This window comes from Leucoraja erinacea, chromosome 3, assembly GCF_028641065.1.
Source record: "Leucoraja erinacea ecotype New England chromosome 3, Leri_hhj_1, whole genome shotgun sequence".
NCBI lineage: Eukaryota > Metazoa > Chordata > Chondrichthyes > Rajiformes > Rajidae > Leucoraja > Leucoraja erinaceus.
This window is the reverse complement of record NC_073379.1, coordinates 64,346,102-64,364,807: the sequence shown is the minus strand read 5'-3', so window position 1 is coordinate 64,364,807 and position 18,706 is coordinate 64,346,102. Positions and strand designations below refer to the sequence as shown.

Here is an 18,706-nt window from a genome sequence, read left to right as displayed (position 1 = left end):
AAGATTTTTTTTTTTGGCCTTCCATCACAGCAATGTGATGGATGTTTAATTAAAATGTAAATTATGTTGTGTCTGGGGTCTATTTTGTCTGTAATGTAATGGCTGCAGAAACGGCATTTCGTTAATCGGACCTCAGGGTCCAAATGACAATTAAATTGCTATGACTATACTTAGTTTTGCTGATGCAGACAGCTGTGCCTTTTTTAAACTGACGTGCCCTCTCAGGTTTGGAACAACTGTGACTATTTTTCAAATTACTTCATTGGCATTAATAAACTGGGCATAGTTATCTTTGCAGACAGACTCATTTTCTTTTTCCTCTCAATTTTGTCTTTACCTCCTTTGCACTGTGCACTGTCGAAAGTGGACTGTGGTTAAGCTGCCCCATGTTTCTTCAACCTCTGGTGGCGTTTAATTAATCTGGTCAACCAGCCTCTCCGTTTCTTGTGTTTAAGAAGGAACTGCAGATGCTGGAAAATTGAAGGTACACAAAAATGCTGGAGAAACTCAGCGGGCGCAGCAGCATCTATGGAGCGAAGGAAATAGGCAACGTTTCGGGCCGAAACCCTTCTTCAGACTCAGTTTCTCGTGTCTGAATTAATTCGCTGAGACTCGGAGCTGTGACACTACATCTCCCACAGTTCCCAACTCGCTGGGACGTGCATGCGTGGTGCGGGTTGTATGTCCTGTGTGTACAAAGCGGCGAGACTGCAGTCTCTCCCGTGGGCTCGGTTAGAAAAGGAAGCGGGTGGAAGAACATTTAAAGTTACCGGACTTTCGGACAGAACCAACTTCTCTTCTCTTTGCTTTGCTTGGTGCGGTGAGCGAGGTCAGTCAGTTTCAAGAGTTTTGAGGGAAGCCTGCAGTTTGGTAAAAGTTGTCGGTCTCTGCTGTTTTCCCTGTGCTGGAGCAGGGAGGCTTGTTTGTAGAATGGGAGTGAGAGCTTCCTATCGCTATATATACACGTACTCACACGCACACCAGGCTAAATGCCCTTTAAATATAACTTGCACTTTTGTTATGGGATTGTGTATATTTTGTAATACCTGTTCACCTTGCTTCATGTTTCGAGCAAGATACTGTTCTTATTCCTAGTTATTAAGTGAGAAGTTTTTGTTGAGCAAAAAAAGATAATCTAAAAGTTTGTAAATTTATCAGATTTTTAAAAAAAAATTCAAATGCCTATCACTGTTTTGTTCTATTAGAATTTCACTGTTTTTTTTGGAGTGGGGAGGAGTAATATACATTCATGAGCTGGCAGAAAGTGTTTGATCCGCCTGGGAGAAGCCAGTTGATGTGGATGGCAACACGTCGGAATCACAAAGCAACAGCGATGACCCCCGAGTGCTGGGCTTTCTTCTCTTGTGCCGATACAGTCCTGGTGCAGGCGAAAGGCTTTACCTTGAACACAATCGTGGGGCGCTGTTGGTTTCTTTGTTAATTCCCCTAGACTAGGTCTTATTTTCCGTGTGTCCTTTTTTTTCTATCGTGGTACTTCTTCGTGATGTACATGTTGTTCAAAAGGAAAATGTGTAATATATTCAGCCAAGAGCTACAAAAAAACCTTAGAAAAGTATCCAAGTAACTGCTTTTACTTTGAGAGCGATTTGTTTCTGATACTTTTTGTTTAAAGATCTGTGGAAATGTGCCACCGTCTTTTGGGGTTTTGCTTTGATTTGGAGATATGTTTTATTGTCGAAAAGTCCAGTGCATGCCTGTGCCTTTTCACAACGTTGTTCCAAATCTTGATTGACCGTGTCAATTCTGATTTAAAAACAAAACGGTTTGGTGTACTTACTTTCTAACTTTTTCTTGTTAATAAGAGCTTTTCCGTTTAATGATACTGTCAAATGATTTGTCCTTTGAACGTTTATAAGTATTTTGTTGGCGAGGTGCTACATACCCCTTCATTTTAACTAAATGATGGCGTTGCCTTGCAGGTTCTGCAGCTGTGCTTTTTGTTGTAGAGCTCACTGCAGGTGTTCGGAATAGATATTCCAGCCATCTACCACAGAGTGAAAGGGAAAGAAGTCTTGGTATTTTATAGGTCAGCCGATAAGATGCGTCGAGGAGCAAAGGTTTGGCCTGGTAAATAGGTGTTATCTGTGTAACTTGTGAAAAATCAAAGGCATAATTGTGTGGTTACTCTGCAGTCCACTGCACATACCTCCCTTGCATGTGGTTGAGTCCTTCAACAACTTAACATGATTTGATAAGATGAAACTTTTCTTGTTTGTAGTAAAAGTAAATATATTAAAATGGCAGAGGCTTAGTGGATATTGTCTGCATAGCTTAATTAGATTGCGGCTTTGTACCTGCATCTGTTAGATATTGTGTATATATAATACCTGCATTAGGTAAGGTCAAGACCAAGATAATTTGATTTAATACTTCAAAATTCAGCTGTTCATATGGGTCATAGTTATCTTGCTGTGAAAGGCCTCTTGGGTCTTAAATGGAACTGATTGAAACTTGCCTCCTGTATAGAGAACCGTGGAAACCATTATTTTATGTGTGGGTCCAACAACATCTAAAACTGAAGATACATGTTAATTTTAACTGTGGTGGTAGTAGTTGAGTACAGGTAATTAGACTTTTCTCCATTACAGAACTGGACCTAATGTCAGCAGGATTGCCCTGGACTCTGAATTTAATCTCCAATTTCTGGCTCGGTCGAGTAGTTTGGTGGCATAATTAGGATTATCCATATGACTGAGTTATCAGAGTGTAGTACTTTTGGTCAGGCATGAATGATCTGTTCTAGTCATTTAGCTGGTTTCAATTGAGTCCCCAGCATGACTTGAAAATGCTAAACTTTTCCACCTACCAACATGGATATTTGTGAAGTGATTTAACAAGGTGAAATATCACTTGGGAGCTTCATCAAATGAAACCTGTTACTGAAATACCAGGAAATAGTTGGACAGATTTAGTCTAAAGTGGAGATTAAGGAATCTCTTGATGTTGTAATTTATCTCTTATCTCATGTGTTGCCTCATTTGCAATTCGTGGGAAGATACTGTTTGTAAATATCATGTTGTGTTTGTTTATTCATTTATTATATTGCCTTTGCAATTTTCTTCCTAGTCAATGGATTTCTGGATATTAAAATCGTGGAAAGTAGACAGTGCTCAAATATACATGGGCTGTGATTTTGAGGAATGGTGAAGCAGGTTCAAAGGGCCAGGTGGCCTAATCCTGCCACTAATTATGTTCTAGTATTTAATTTCATAGACTTGTAGGCATAATGAAGGGGGTCGCTCTCAAACTTGTTTTACCTTAACCTTGTGCCTGATCTGCAATTCCAAATGGCCGCCTTTTGTTCCATAACCTTAAAACCCTTATGGACACAATCTTTTGAACGATGTGAAAAAATTCAACTGAATACTCAACCCACAATCTGCTTGGGGAGATTTTTCCCTGTGCATTTCCATTCATATAGTCCCTTCTTCAAGTACCCTTTTCCATGGTGTGGCCTGGTTCTGAAGTTATGCCCCTGGGTTAATCCTTAGGAAAAATGCGCATTGAATCTTTTTCATTTTAATGATGATAAATTAGATCAGTCCCTTTGAACCCAAGGTAATGTCTGTTAATGTTGTACCCCTCTGTCATTTAACAGTTCAGCTCTTTTGTCCTCTTTTGCAAGATAAAATTCACTTAAACTGAAAGGGTTTTTGCCTACTTACATTTGATAGTTTAGCTGGTGAATACAACATGGTTATTGGGGCCATAAAGTGTAAATAAGCCTGGGATGTTGATGTTTTGCATTTGACAGTGGAACTGATGAAATCCATAATTTGTAGAAATTATTTTGTTACATGATTATTCTTACACCAGTAATTTCCACAGGAATTCCTAAACATAGTTCTAAAAGTCTGCCTGAGACAGCCCATCAGGAGAAACCCCCTGCACATTGTATCTTTCGACTTTCTCTTTTAATTAGCATTCCTGGATTCCTCTTTCAGCGTCATTTACTCCCAGGTGTAAAGTGCAAATTTAACAGAGCTCTGACCTTTGGTTGTGGAGGTTAGCCTTGGCTATGCTTGACTGTTTTATGTCTCTCTACTCAGAGCAGGGCACGTGTTCAAGATTGTAGAATGTAAATACATTTTCTCAGAATTCACTGACTGGTGCCCTGCATCTGTTAACAGCATCGTCTCCTTATGCCATGCAGGGAGGCACATCATCTTCCCTTGTTTCCACTCATTACATTAGGATTTGTCTGAATTTAACTTGCTCTCTTTTTTTGACCAATTTGCATATTATTTTGTGAATTCCCGCATCCTCCAAGATTAGTGCGTAAATTTAACCACGCTGCATTGAGTTTCTCGATTCAAATAATTTAACATAAAATTATAAACTGTCAGTGTAAAGTGTAGCTGCATAAAATGGTACATGTTTCCACTTGAATCTCAGTTTTTATTTACTCAGTTGCATCTGGCCATAATCTAATTTTTACTTGGATCTCTAGTTTTCTTCATATATTTTAGTTGTTGTTTCCCGGGATGCAGCACATCAAGAACCATCTGTCATCCATCTTCCACTTCACTTGAAAAGAGAAAATAAAACTAGTTGAGGTAGACTTTTGCTGATTTTATGGGTTAGGGGCAAAAGGCAAGAAAATAAGGTTGAGCGTGAAAGATAGATCAACCTTGATTGAATGGTGGAATAGACTTGATGGGTTGAATGGCCTAATTCAGCTCCTATAACTTATGGATGGATCTGAATTACATGCTGCCCATTAATTTTGAGCAGGTAATCAAGTTCTTCAACTTTGCTCTGTTTAAAATAATGTAAAACCAATAACGACATAAATCCCACCTCTGCGTTTTCTTTATGTATATGTGCACTGTATTTGCTGGTTTCTGATGCAACAGTAAAGGCCCTGTCCCACTTCCCGAGTTACTCATGCACTCTCCCGAGTTTTCCCCATGATACTAGCCGTTCGTAGGTACTCGGGGCTACTTTTTTAACTGGTGGACATTTTTCAACATGTGGAAAAAACGTCCCGACTTACCTGATGCCCCAAGTTCCTACGGCTGGCATTACGAGCCGCTACGAAACATCTACGGACTCCTATGGGCTCGCTACCGACATTACCCGACATTCCCCGAGTTCAAATCAAGGGGAAAACTCTGGAGAGTTCGTGAGTAACTCGGGAAAGTGGGACAGGGCCTTAACTCTGCACTGTCCAGTGATTCCTCGCCATCTTCCCCACCACCACTCTCCCACTTCACACAACCACAATTTGGGAACAGTTGCATCCATCTATTCCTTAATTTGTTGTATTTTGTTTTACTATAATCTTGATCTTTTGCTTAGATTCCCCCCCCCCCCCCCCCCCCGATGCCGTATGATTCCATCCATGTGTTACATTACCATTCTTTCTACCATTTGTTATGCTATTTGTGCGTTGTATGCCTGCTATATTCCCAACTCTGGTCAATTGATTATTTTAAAGTTTGTTCTTCATAAATTGATGTGGGAACAAATGCAACTGTATACATGAAGTATATTACTTCAGTTTACAACAATTGCTGTGATACATTTATTTTATTGCAATACGTATTGTTAGAGTCTGCAAGTTATGTGCAGCTGGGTCAACAGGATCACTATGTAGGCATGATGAATTAATTAACAGCTTGAAAATATTACATCCAGAATAAATTAAATCAATGGATAAATTCCTTGGCAGATTATTTTAAAGATCTTGATTTCCACATGTGTGCATTAGACACTGACAAAGATTTATTTTCAAATTGGGAAGTAAATTAACTTAGCCATGAGGGATTCTGTATTGAAATGTTTCTGGAGTTACTAACTTGTTTGTCCACTTTCTTGTAGGAACACTTGTACACTGTCTTTTTCCCAAGATCCAAGTGACATTGTCTGATATGTTAACATAATTTTAAATGCCAAGTGCCCAGCACCTATGGTGTCGTAATTTAAGCATTAACCTGGGAGAAGGTAAAAAAAATCAGAGCAAAATCAGACTGAAATAGGGTCCCGACACGAAACATCAACTGTCCATGTTCTCCAGAAGGGCTCTCTAACCAATGGAATTACAATGGAATTTTTTGGAAACCACCATCTTCCATTCCAATTGTCTGCATTTTGCATTGAGAGTGTGCTTTTATTTTATTTAAGAACTGTATAAAATCAATTTGATTCCAGGGGTGCTCCAAGCAGTCCATCGTTAGCTGCTGATTGCAGTAAAATCATGATATTGTGTAACATGCAATTTACACAATATTACATTGCAAGTGTTTTTCGCAGGAAGTACATGTTAAAGATTAATGGAGGCTTGCCGTTGCGTTTTTTGATTGTACAGGTAAAAATGTGAGCATACACGTGATACTCCCAATGTCGTGAATCTGAATTGCAATTAAGACAATTTTACAACTGGTATTAGTTTGAATTTGAGAGCTTGTTAATACATCAAAGAATAGAATTAAACTGTAAATGTCCTTAAACTATAGATTACCGTCTTTGCCATGAACATGAAAGTAGTTTTGTTTCCTTATTATTATGGAAAATATTGGGATTATACCATGAATTGCAATGACACACCATCAAATATTTAACTGTGCAGAATCAAACTGCAAGTCGATCATATTACAAATTTGGGCAGGGGGCAGCTTGGAATCAACACGCATCTTGGTAATACGTCCATTTGACTCTTTGGATGTCTGTGTTATAATAGCTGGGGTTGGTTTTATGGATATCATCCAGTGATTCTGGGTTATCCTTTAGAACAAAAGTATTTGTACTTTCACCAACCAAATATGTCAGATTTTGGCATGGTCAACAATTAAGCCAGAATCTGGGGGAATAAATGTGGAAAGCACAGTGATGTTCATACGTCATATGAGCAGAATAAGGCTATTCAGCCCATCAAACACTCATCCTACGTCATCCCTGGGATCATTCTCACACACTTCCTTTGTACCCTCACCAATGCCAGCATATCCTTCCTTTGATATGGGACCCAAACTGCTCATGTTGGCTGTAGCTGCAACACCAGGACTGATCCCACTGCTAGCCACATCTACCCAACCACCACTTTCTGTTTTCCGCAGAGGCCGTTCCCTCCGCAACTCCCTGATCAACTCGTCCATTCCCACCCAAACCACCCCTCCCCAGGTACTTTCCCCTGCAACCGTAGGAGATGCAACACCTGTCCCTTTACCTCCCCCCTCGACTCTGTCCAAGGACCCCAACAGTCTTTTCAGGTGAGGCAGAGGTTCACTTGCACCTCCAACCTCGTCTACTGGTGTCGTACTTCCAGGTGTCGACTCCTGTACATCGGCAAGACCAAGCGCAGGCTCGGCAATCTTTTTGCTGAACAACACCGCTCAGTCCGTCTTAACCTACCTGATCTCCCGGTTGCTCAGTACTTTAACTCCCCCTCCCATTCCCGATCTGACCTTTCTGTCCTGGGCCTCCTTTGCCAGAGCAAATTGGAGGAACCACCTCGAATTTTGCTTGGGTAGCTTGCACCCCAGTGGTATGAACATTGATTTTACTAACTTCAACTTGCTTTCCTCTCTCTCTCTCCATCCCTTTCCCAGTTCTCCCACCAGTCTTGCTGTCTCCGACTACATTCTATCTTTGTCCCGCCCACTCTCCTGACATCAGTCTGAAGGGTCTCAACCCGAAATGTCACCCATTCCTTCTCTCCAGAGATGCTGCCTGTCCTGCTGAGTTACTCCAGCATTTTGTGTTTATCTTTGGTTTAAACCAGCGTCTGCAGTTCCTTCCTACACGTCTTATGGATGTTATTTGTCCAGTTTCTTTACTCAAAATTGCATTTCGGAACTTATTGCTTTGGAATTGATAACGTATTCATATTTTTTTAACCTGTTCAGGTTTTGGAAAAGCAAACAATTACTGTTCAAAATTAAACCACTAATCAAACCTTTTGCTCTTGGGGGAAAAACTACCAGGAATTCAAATTTACAGGTTTGTATTTTGGAGTTCAAAAAAACCTCAATCCACTTCGCTTGCAGTGTAAAGTTTTGATTTTCTCACTATGAAGTTGGCTAGTACTGAACTTGCAAGAACATTAATTAGTGAGCTTGTTACTCTTGATTGTGAATGAAGTATACAGTTGAGCTTGAAAGGTGCCCTTTGTGAACAACCAGAAGGAAGGAGCTGCAGGTTTTAAGCCGAAGAACGGTTTCGACCCGAAACATCTCCTGCTCCTTTTCTCCAGACATGCTGCCTGACCCGCTGAGTTACCCCAGTTCTTTTGTGTCGACCAGATATGGTGTATTTTACATGAATGATGAAATGAGGGAGTGTTCCATTCTTCAGTGTAAATTTCATTCCAGAGTAATGGGACGAAAAGAAACAAACACCACACTATGAAGAATTTGCCAGTATGCCAATCATTTATGGGTTTAAATTAAATGCTGCTTAAACATGAACTATCCTTTCATCCATTTATGGTATGTTAATGTTTTAGCCCTTTAATGTCCAAATGCAAGTTTAGTGCAATTAAAATAAAAGAGGTTTAACATTTTTCTGTGGGCTTGGAATGATCCTACATAGATCTCTTTCAAGTCACCCACAAAGCTTTCCTTCACTAGTACTTCAATTGAAGAGAACATATTTGGCCACCTGTATGCACTTGAAAGGGAAGAATATGAATTGCGCTGATTGAAAAGCTATTGGGCAACATCAGTGCCTGAATACATAATGCATCATATGAATTATTTTTAGTTTACTGGATAAATGGCAATGTTGGGATCAGTAGTGTTTTGCAAGTCAATCTGTTGTACATTCATTGGTAAACTCCATGAAATATGTCAGTTGCATTAACTTGTACCATTAACCTGTTTTTTTCATTTTACAGAACTCTGTGTAACATTGAATATTCATAAATGTGTACAAAAGTTACATTTTTAAAGAATTTTAACTGATTTAGTGAAGATAAATATTTTGAGATATTTGTTCACTTCCAATGTCGCCTAAAGAGAATTTGATTAATCCTTGTAAGCATTGAGATTTGTTGTTCAAAATGTAGTGGTTACAGATTTAATCAATTCCACGAGTTCTATTGTCAACAAGAAAGGCCCAATAAAAATTAAGAATTTGTATTTAATATATTTGGAATTCGGATAGGCAGTCTTTAGTTTTGAAATTCATTTAAAGTGATTTGATCCACCTTTATAGACAATAGGTGCAGGAATAGGCCATTCGGTCCTTCGAGCCAGCACCGCCATTCAATGTGACCATGGCTGATCATCCCCAATCAGCACCCTGTTCCTGCCTTCTCCCCATATCCCCTGACTCCGCTATCTTTAAGAGCCCTATCTAGCTCTCTCTTGAAAGTATCCAGAGAACCAGCCTCCACCGCCCTCCGAGGCAGAGAATTCCACGGACTCACAACTCTCTGGGAGAAAAAGTGTTTCCTCGTCTCCGTTCTAAATGGCTTGCCCCTTATTCTTAAACTGTGGCTCCTGGTTCTGGACTCCCCCAACATTGGGAACATGTTTACTGCCTCTAGCGTGTACAAACCCTTAAAAATCTTATATGTTTCAATAAGAACCCCTCTCATCCTTCTAAACTCCAGAGTGTACAAGCCCAGCCGCTCCATTCTCTCAGCATATGACAGCTCCGCCATCCCGGGCATGAACCTTGTAAACCTATGCTGCACTCCCTCAGTAGCAAGAATGTCCTTCCTCAAATGAGGGGACCAACACTGCACACAATACTCTAGGTATGGTCTCACTGGGGTCTTGTACATTGGGAAGGACCTCTTTGCTCCTATACTCGACTCATCTTGTTATAAAGGCCAACATGCCATTCGCTTTCTTTACTGCCTGCTGTACCTGCATGCTTACTTTCATCGACTGATGAACAAGGACTCCCAGATCCCATTGTACTTCCCCCTTTTCCCAACTTGACGCCATTTAGATAGTAATCTGCCTTCCAGTTTTTGATACCGAAGTGGATAACCTCACATTTATCCACATTAAACTTCATCTGCCAAGCATCTGCACACTCCCCAAACCTTTCCAAGTCACCCTGCATTCTCATAGAATCCTCCTCACAGTTCACACTGCCACCCAGCTTTGTGTCACCCAAATTTGCTAATGTTACTTTGAATCCCTTCATCCAAATCATTGATGCATATTGTAAATGGCTGCAGTCCCAGCACCCAGCCTTGCGGTACCCCACTAGTACTGGTTTAAAGAAAATTGATTCAATCTGTTAACCTATTCAGTGAGTCTGCTTTGACCAAGCTAGTGAAGATACACAGATTGGTTACCATTTTCTCCAACTTTTGTGTGTGGGAATCTGCGTTAGACTTTTTAATTTTTGATTTCTAATCTTTTTGGAAGACATGGGTGAAATGTCATCATCTTTTTCAATGTGATGAATAGCACTTTGCTTTCCACCCATAATGACACACCTTACCAAAATACCCTGAAGCCCAGACTGATTTTTAGATTTTTTGCTGTTAGTCCTTTTCATAAGTGATACATGCATTTCATTGACACTAAGGGAATGTATTGTATTTCAAATACCTTGTATCCATTTCTTGAGAAATGCTTACTTTCCAATTGCGAAATTGGAAATGTCCTGTAGATGCCTCATCAATGATTTATACCAGCTGCTGCATTTGCTGCAAGCAATCTTGCAAATTAACAAGTAACATGTCTCCATTAAGCAGGCAGGAAGCAACTGGCAACCAGCACATTGGTGTCCACAAGAGCAACCAGAGGCCCAGGCCTTCAACTCCCAAGAGGAAAGTGTGGACTTGCTGAGACCAAGCATATGGCCGCTGCTGAAATGCTGATAGCTGAATGTGGGGGATAGTGGGTTTGAAGAGGACAATTGTACTCTGAGCCCCGACCCATTCTTAAAATATCAATTTCTGATAGAAGAACAGAGGAAGGAAAAGTTGTTTTTATACAGCTTTAGAAGTACATTAATGTAACTTTGTTTAATAAAGAATTAAGGAATCCCATTGCAATATCATTATGATATGAACATTCAGTAATTAATTTGGCAGAAATGTGTTTTCTAAATTGAATAACCAATTCTGCATTATTTGTGCTGTCCTGTTCAATACATCATTGTGTAGTGTCTTTTCACTGAAATTTTTAATTTAGATTATTTACGCATTGGTTTCCTTTACTTTGGATTTTTGTATTGTATGCCTCGGTTTGATCAAGATTGTAACAAAATCAAACGCCTCCACTTGACATGTTGTTGGTTTGTTTATTTCAGTAAAGATACATAAATGTCCACATCAACTTATTTTCCAGGTAGAATGTGTGTGAAATGTGGCAGTCAAGAATATTGGCTACTTAGCATATTGCACTTTAAGAAAACTTAAAGTGCAAAATGTTTCTCTCACATTTAAACGCATTGTGTTTGTTGAAAATGTATTGTATTACTGTGTGACATAGAAAACAAAATAGTGAAGTAAGTATGTGCATGACTGCTGCAATTTCATTCAGACTTCGGTCTGAATGACAATAAAGGCTATCTATATCTATTAATAGGAGGAATGTTCAACTTCGTGGAAACTGGAAAATCTGCTGGTGCGGCAATACAAAGATCACAATAGTACTAGATTTTTTTTTTACTGGAAATGGATCAATGAAGGTGGGGGCAGAAAGGGAAGATGTCCAATGCTAGAACTCTGAGATGGAACAGGACCACTGTGGAAATTTGAAACAAAAGGCTGGCCTGGATAGCATCTTTGAAGTGAGAAAAAAACTGTTTTTGCCTTCATGACCTGGTCAGTTATGAAACACATTGGAAAGGCTTGTGATATAAATTCTTAAATTCAATACATTCTGAAAGTTGTAATTTGTTAGTTGAAAAATGAGAGTGTTTAGTTTGGTTTTTGGAAGAGTGTAAAAGATTAAAGGCAAAAGGTCAGCATAGGAGATGGATAGAGAATACTGGGCAACTGTTAACTCGAGTTCACCTGTGCGAACTGAATGGATGTGTTCCATAAAATGATATTTGACTTCTTCAATGTAAAGAAAACTGCATGATTAGTGGAGAAAACAGTAAATATGTGTAAGCAGTAAATAAATGGTTTGTTTTATTGACTATAAAACTTGGAGAGCATGGAAACGGGCCCTTTGGCCCACTGAGTCTGTGCCAACCAGCGATCACCCTGCACACTAGCACTGTCCTACACACAAGGGACAATTTACAATTATACCGAAGCCAATTAACCTGCAAACCCGTACATTGTGTGGATTGAATCCGGAGCACCTGGAGAAAACCCATGCAGGAAGAATATACCAACTCCATACAGATATTACCCATGGTCAGAATTGAACTGGTCTCTGGCGCTATGAGGCAGAAAATTTACTGCTGTGCCACTGCATCTGCTTCATTTGGGACATTTTGAGGTTCCTGAATAGGGGGAAAGGTGCACGTGTGACTTTTCCTGCACTTCTTTTGGAAGGTGCAGTGAGAATAGTGTTTGTGGAGATAAGAGAGGAAATCAAGGGGTAATAGACGGAACTGCCTCTTCAAAATCATGAAAGGCCAGCAATATTGGTCTCATTATGGTGCTATTGTGTTGAAAGTGGTGGAAATTTCAGATGGGGTGACTGAATGTGCGGGAAGAAAGGGCCCTATCCTTTGGGTGGGAAGAGAAGGTGAGAGAACTGAGGTGCATCCGAATCTTTATCTGTTCATTATCTGAACATGCCTCAAACATAATGTGGTGACTGGAATGTGAAGGCGTTTTCTGGCACATAGAGTATGGAATTAATCTCAAAATGGCCCGAGGTATTGAATGCCATGTGACTTGTTTTCAAATGGCATGATTATAGTTTACATCTTGAAGCTCGTGTTTACATATTCAGTTTTAATTTGTAAGAGTTGAATTGTTGCATTTTAATTGATTAGTAATGTATTTAAAACTTTTTTTCCATTCGGAATATGCAAGCTCTATATCTGCAAAGCTTTTTGTCTCCCTGTTAGTTGATGGCTATGCAGATAGAATTCATGTTTTTTAATTAAATCCAGCAATGCCATATCAAAATATTCCTCTTGTTTTGAGCAATCTATCTGGTGATTTATGATTTGGTGACAGACAATATGTTCAATGTCTGACTACATCCTTGAGCTGAAGAATGAGCTTATTATGTGCAGAGAACTTGTTTTCTGGCCATCTAATTCCAGCAAGCTTAACTATTTTCAATGCAGGCAAAGTGTGAATCTTAATTCTGAAATAATGATTTACAATATGAAACTGATGGTGGTGTGTTGTTTTTTAAAGGTTGTTATAAAATCAATGTTTGATTATTAGACAGAAGGAAGTCGAGTACAATTGACCATTTCTGCCTTTAATTATGTTCCAGTGAATCTTTGTCCAGGGATCTTCCTATAGGTCTTTGTAAGATTTCTTTCAATGTTCTTTGCACTCTCCTTCTGTATCTCTCGCTTCCTTTCCTCATTTTCTATGCACATCAAGTAAAGCTTTTGTATCGGTTTGGTATGCAATCTTCAATAGTTTTTCAAGAAACGGTGATTTTATAATTTTGCATTTGAGCGTGTGCTTGGATCATCCCAACTGCTTTTAATTTCTTACTCTGAAATTAAGTTAACAGCAGCAGTGGTATAGTCATTGACACAACCTCCACCATGAGACCTAGCAGCATTTCTGTTTGATTTATTGTCTTTTCACAACCATTAAATGTGAACACATCCTATTGATGGACCTAGGGCACTTTTTTAATGAATAGCTTTAAGAATTAATTTTATTATTACAAAGCTTGGTGTGTAATTTGTGATGATGCTTAATGTTCAATGAAGAGCAAGACAAATGGATCGATTAAATATCTTGGTTGCCTCGTGACTACTGTGGCTCATTTGTAGGTCTCTCCCCTCGGTTGGTGGGAGGCACTTCTGAGTAATGTTGTTGGGTTTGGGATGAGACGTAAAAAGCAATGGCCCTGAATTAGCTAGTTAACCCTGTCCTGTGTAATATGTTGCCTCTTTGGCCCGTTACTGAAAAACCAAAATCAACTTGTCGTTTTTGTATTGACTGTGGAAGCATTTCTAGCATTAGCGACCAAGCTTCAAAATAATATTGTTTGCTTGAAACTGGAAAGATGGAATAGAAATGTTTCTTTTGAGCACATCTAATAGTTTTTGATTGAGATTGAGCCATGTCCTTCAAGTGAGGCTTTAACAAATTCTCCCTGATCATCTCTGATGGCAATTTGTAGACTTTTGCTGCTATTTGGGGGGAAATCCAGCTCCAGATGTTTATATTAAAGTGGATTTGCACAGCAGGATGGAAGAGGACCTTTTGCATTGTCGGGTTACACCTTGTGCACTTAGTGGAAATCTTGGTGTTCAGGGTAATAGTATGGTTTGTTTTGGGGACTTTTACTTTTCAGTCTCCTAAAGAAGATTTCCTCCTCTGGTAGAGAATTGAGTACATGTCAATGTGGCAGCTGTGAATGTTAAGAATGGTCATTTGTGGGAAGTCAGCAATGTTTAGTTTAGTGATAAAGAGTGGAAACTGGTCCTTCGGCCCACATGTCTATGCCGACCAGCAATCACCTATAAACTAGTTCAATCCTATACGTCGGGGACAATTTTACAAAACCCAATTGACCTTCAAACCTGCACGTCTTTGGAATGTGGGAGGAAACGGGATCATCCTGCGAAAATCCATACGGTCACGGAGAGTGTGCAAACTTCATACAGACAGCACCTGCAGTTAGAGTCGAACCTGGGTCTCTGCTGCTGTAAGGCAGCTACTCTACAGCTACCGTGCCAAATCCCTTTATGTAAGATTCCAGCTTCTCTTTCAAAATCGAAGTAAATGAAATATTCTTACAAATGCATGCCCGAGTGGCCTCTGACACAATGGTATGCTTCAGATTGGCAGAGAACTGCTGCTTGGAAAGAGATTGTGGCAATGAAGTTGAGAGTTGACCTTGACCTGCTCTGAGGAGAATGGCGCAGACATGAGACTGCCTTGGGGAAGCATGAGGCCATGGGGGCATTGTTTACAGGAAATCTTGGCACGGTTTGGTGGGTTCTCTGAACACTGACGAGTGTAATAAGTTTGCAGGTGAGCAAGTCTTTCTGCTCTGAGGCTGCTGAATGGTCAGCCGGCTAGAACAATAGCTCAAAAGGAGAATTGCTAGCAGGGTCACCACCATGTAATGAATCTGTTGAAGCTTAATGCTAATTTGAGCGTTGCCTATTAGTTGTGGTGCAAACAATAGACTTTGGAGGTGTCCAACCAACTTGCCTGGAGTATTAAAGCTGCTGATGTTAGGACTGAAAGTGTTACTGCTTCAGCTCTCCATCTTGGTTATTGTTATGTGAATTCTGGTGCAATTTTACTCCTTTGAGGGAGAATCTAACACTTGAGTGGATCTTGGAAGATTTGTACTATGGATCGATGCAAGTTTCCATGTCTACATCCAATCGAAGCGTTTTTATTTGGTGGTTGCTTCACATTATCTTTGGGTAGAGTGAATGATGGGGATGATATAACTTAATTTGCACCCATCAAACTTTGCAAGGAGCACTAAAAACCCTTGTGGTAAGAGTTACTTGGGCAAAGGTAACAGTTTTTAAGACTTTGCTGGTGACACAATGCCTGCTACGATGTAGCTGAATCCTGCAGCTTCCGCAGATGGGATGTGATCGCCATTTCTATTGTGGCTTATTTAATGTTTGCTACATATATTTGGTCTATATTTATCAAATTAGTTAGGCTTAAATTCTCAAGACATCTGAACAGGACAATTAAGTGATTAAAAGTGTAGTGATATGACCATCGAACAAATGCAAGACTATTTTAGTTTTTTAGCCTTCCCCAGCAGATGTATTTGGTGTGCATGAGGAGAAGTGGAGATATGCCTGGATACACAGAAGAGGCACTTGGAAAAACATCCCAGTTGTACATTGTTTGGCAGATGGTCTCACAATCCTGAGCTCAAACCATCTGGGAAACGGATATATGGAACACCACATCTAAGCTGTTATTGGCTGGAGTTCCTAGTCTGCTTGCATGTATAGTTTTGGCCCATTGTGGATTTTTCAATACTATTTTAAATAGATAGAAATATTGCAATATTTAATGGACCAAAAAATTGTCATCTGTCCATGTTTTCATAATTAGTCTATCAGTTGCACATAAAACACAAAAGTGTTTTACAAAAATACTGTGTACTAAATTTATCTATGGGAATAGATACTGCTGTGGTGTGTGAAATGGAATTTACACATGTTTTCACTTAAAGACTTTGCTACATGTTCAGGCAGACTCTCTTGGTTATTTCCAGGAGTAAAAGCGGGAAGTATAAGTGATGCTGCATTGGGGCCTTCCATGAGGCAACTGAAGAGGTAGGAAAAAAAATACTGAATGCCTTGTTTCTTAAGAGCTCAATGCTCTTAAGACAATGCAATTGATTGTGGACTTTAGGAGAGCTCTCCCTCCCCTCACCCCACTCACCATCAACAGCACACACAGTCACATCTGTGGAGTCTTTTAAGTTCTTGGGAACCATCTCCAAGGACCATAAATGGGGGGGTCACCATCGACTCCACTGTCAAAAAGGCACAACAGAGGATGTACTTCCTGCGGCAGCTGAGGAAGCACAATCTGCCACAGGCAATGACGGTCCAATTCTATACGGCCATCCTAGAGTTTGTCCTCGCCTTCCCCGTCATGGTCTGGATTGGCTCAGCCGCCAAGCACAACATCCGGAGGCAGCGGCGAATCGTCTAATCAGCTGAGAATGTTATTGGCTGCAACCTCCCCCCCCCCCATTGACGAACTATACACTGCAAGAGCCAGGAAGTGAGCGGGTAAGATCATCTCTGACCCCTCTCACCCTGGCCACAAACTCTTTGAATCGCTTCCCTCTGCAAGACGACTCCGGACTGTCAAAGCTGCCACAGCCAGACAAAAACAGCTTTTTTTTCCACGAGTAGTAGCTCTACTTAATAACCAAAAATCTGTAGCCTCCTTTTGCTCTGGTATTTTAATTAATTCACTTGTTTAATCGATAATGTTTTATTATTAATGTTTTATGTCTCATTCCTAACTGTCACTATCAAAGGTTACACAGAAAAGCTGGAGTTGTCACTTGTGGGCGGAGCATCAAGGCGAAACCCTTCTTCTTGTATGTGAATACTTGGTAAATGTGAATACTTGGAAAATAAACGTATTCATTCATTCATTTTTGCAACCCTCAAAGTGGTTCGCAATCAAATGATTTTCAAATGTATATATATATATATATAATAGGGATTTGAGTTGAATATGTATAATAATAATTATATATTTATTTATATTTATAAATAAGTTTATAATAATATATAAGTTAATATATAAATAAGTTTATAACTAGAGGGCATAGATTTGTTATTGTCACACATACTGAGAAAGTGGGAAGACTTTTGTGCGCTATCTAGGTAATTTATACCATACGAGTACATCAGTTAGTTAAAAAGAGAAAATAGAGCGAAATATAGTGTTGCAGCTATAGAGAGAGTGTAGATTATTTTAAATGTGCCACAATGAGGTAGAATGGGAATTCAACCAGCACATGAGAGATCTATTTAAGAATCTAACAGCAGGGAAGAAGCTTGTTTGTGAGTCGGGTGTCACGTGCTTGCCAGTTTTTGTACCTTCACCCTGATGGAAGAAGGGAACAAAGAATGACCAGTTTAGTAGTCCTTGATTATGTTGGCTGTTCAAGTTAAATGGTGAACTTTAAATCTTTAACGTAGTGGTATTCGGACGAAGCTGGTGGCCTTGTACACATCACAAAACTAACATAAAATGGCGAGTATTGGTGTAAACAAAACTTGCTGCAATGAGTTTACACTTTGGAATTATGCGTTTAGACGGTTACTGATTTATGCCATTCAATAAAAATAACACTGCAGATAACAAAATGTTGTAATGGGAGTTCAAACTTCAATTTTGATATTTGTACATCTCATCCCTATTTAGACTGTTGAGGCTGCATTGCAATATTTTAAACGAATCCTGAAAATGTTACTCATTTGCTGTTTAGGGTGAATGTTCTTTTGGTTTGTATCCATAAAATCATTGCCATATTTAAAGAATAATCCATGTTTTTTTTTTAAATACTTTGAATAAATTGAAATGATAAAGTGCAAGAAATCCTCAAACAGTAAGACAGGCTTCTTCTTGTTCTTGCGTATGGCATGCACAGCCTAAAGTTGGAGGACAATTTGTCCTATTTGATCTTATTTGATTGTGCACGCCTGTTTGATTGCATTCGTCAAAACAGGGCGGACCACTTGAAGGTTGCAATCTCCCACCCCAGACTGGCTTGTTGGATCAGTAATATGTTTAAGGTTTTAGTTCTGATGGCAACATATTGAATTTGTCACGGAGCTTTCACAGTGAATGCTCTGTGTTTTTGCACTATATGTTTGCACCAAAATTATCCTCCCAAAGTGCATTACCTGGCACTTGCTTTGATTATGTTCAATCACCCATTGCTCCACTTAACTTTCTAGCTGTTGGGTGTCCTATTGTATGTTTAAACAATCATCCTTTTATTTGACTCTCAATTTGCAAACTTAATAATCACACCATCAACATTCCCATGTAGGAAGGTCCCGGCACTGATTCCTGTGGTATGCTGCTTGCTGCAGATGTCTATTCAGAAATGTACCCATCCACCATTATGTTCTGCGGTCTTATCGCACA

The 18,706-nt window shown here is 39.6% G+C and overlaps 1 protein-coding gene across 3 annotated transcripts in view; it reads left to right on the top strand.

The window, feature by feature from the left end:
* The first annotated feature begins 387 nt into the window (after positions 1-387).
* kank1a (KN motif and ankyrin repeat domains 1a) overlaps positions 388-18,706 on the top strand; it is a 247,433-nt gene continuing 229,114 nt past the window's right edge. For all 3 annotated transcript variants that reach the window (XM_055632821.1, XM_055632824.1, XM_055632822.1), the window contains exon 1: positions 388-829. The gene's annotated coding sequence lies outside the window, so the exon portion shown is untranslated. The remainder of the gene's footprint in view (positions 830-18,706) is intronic.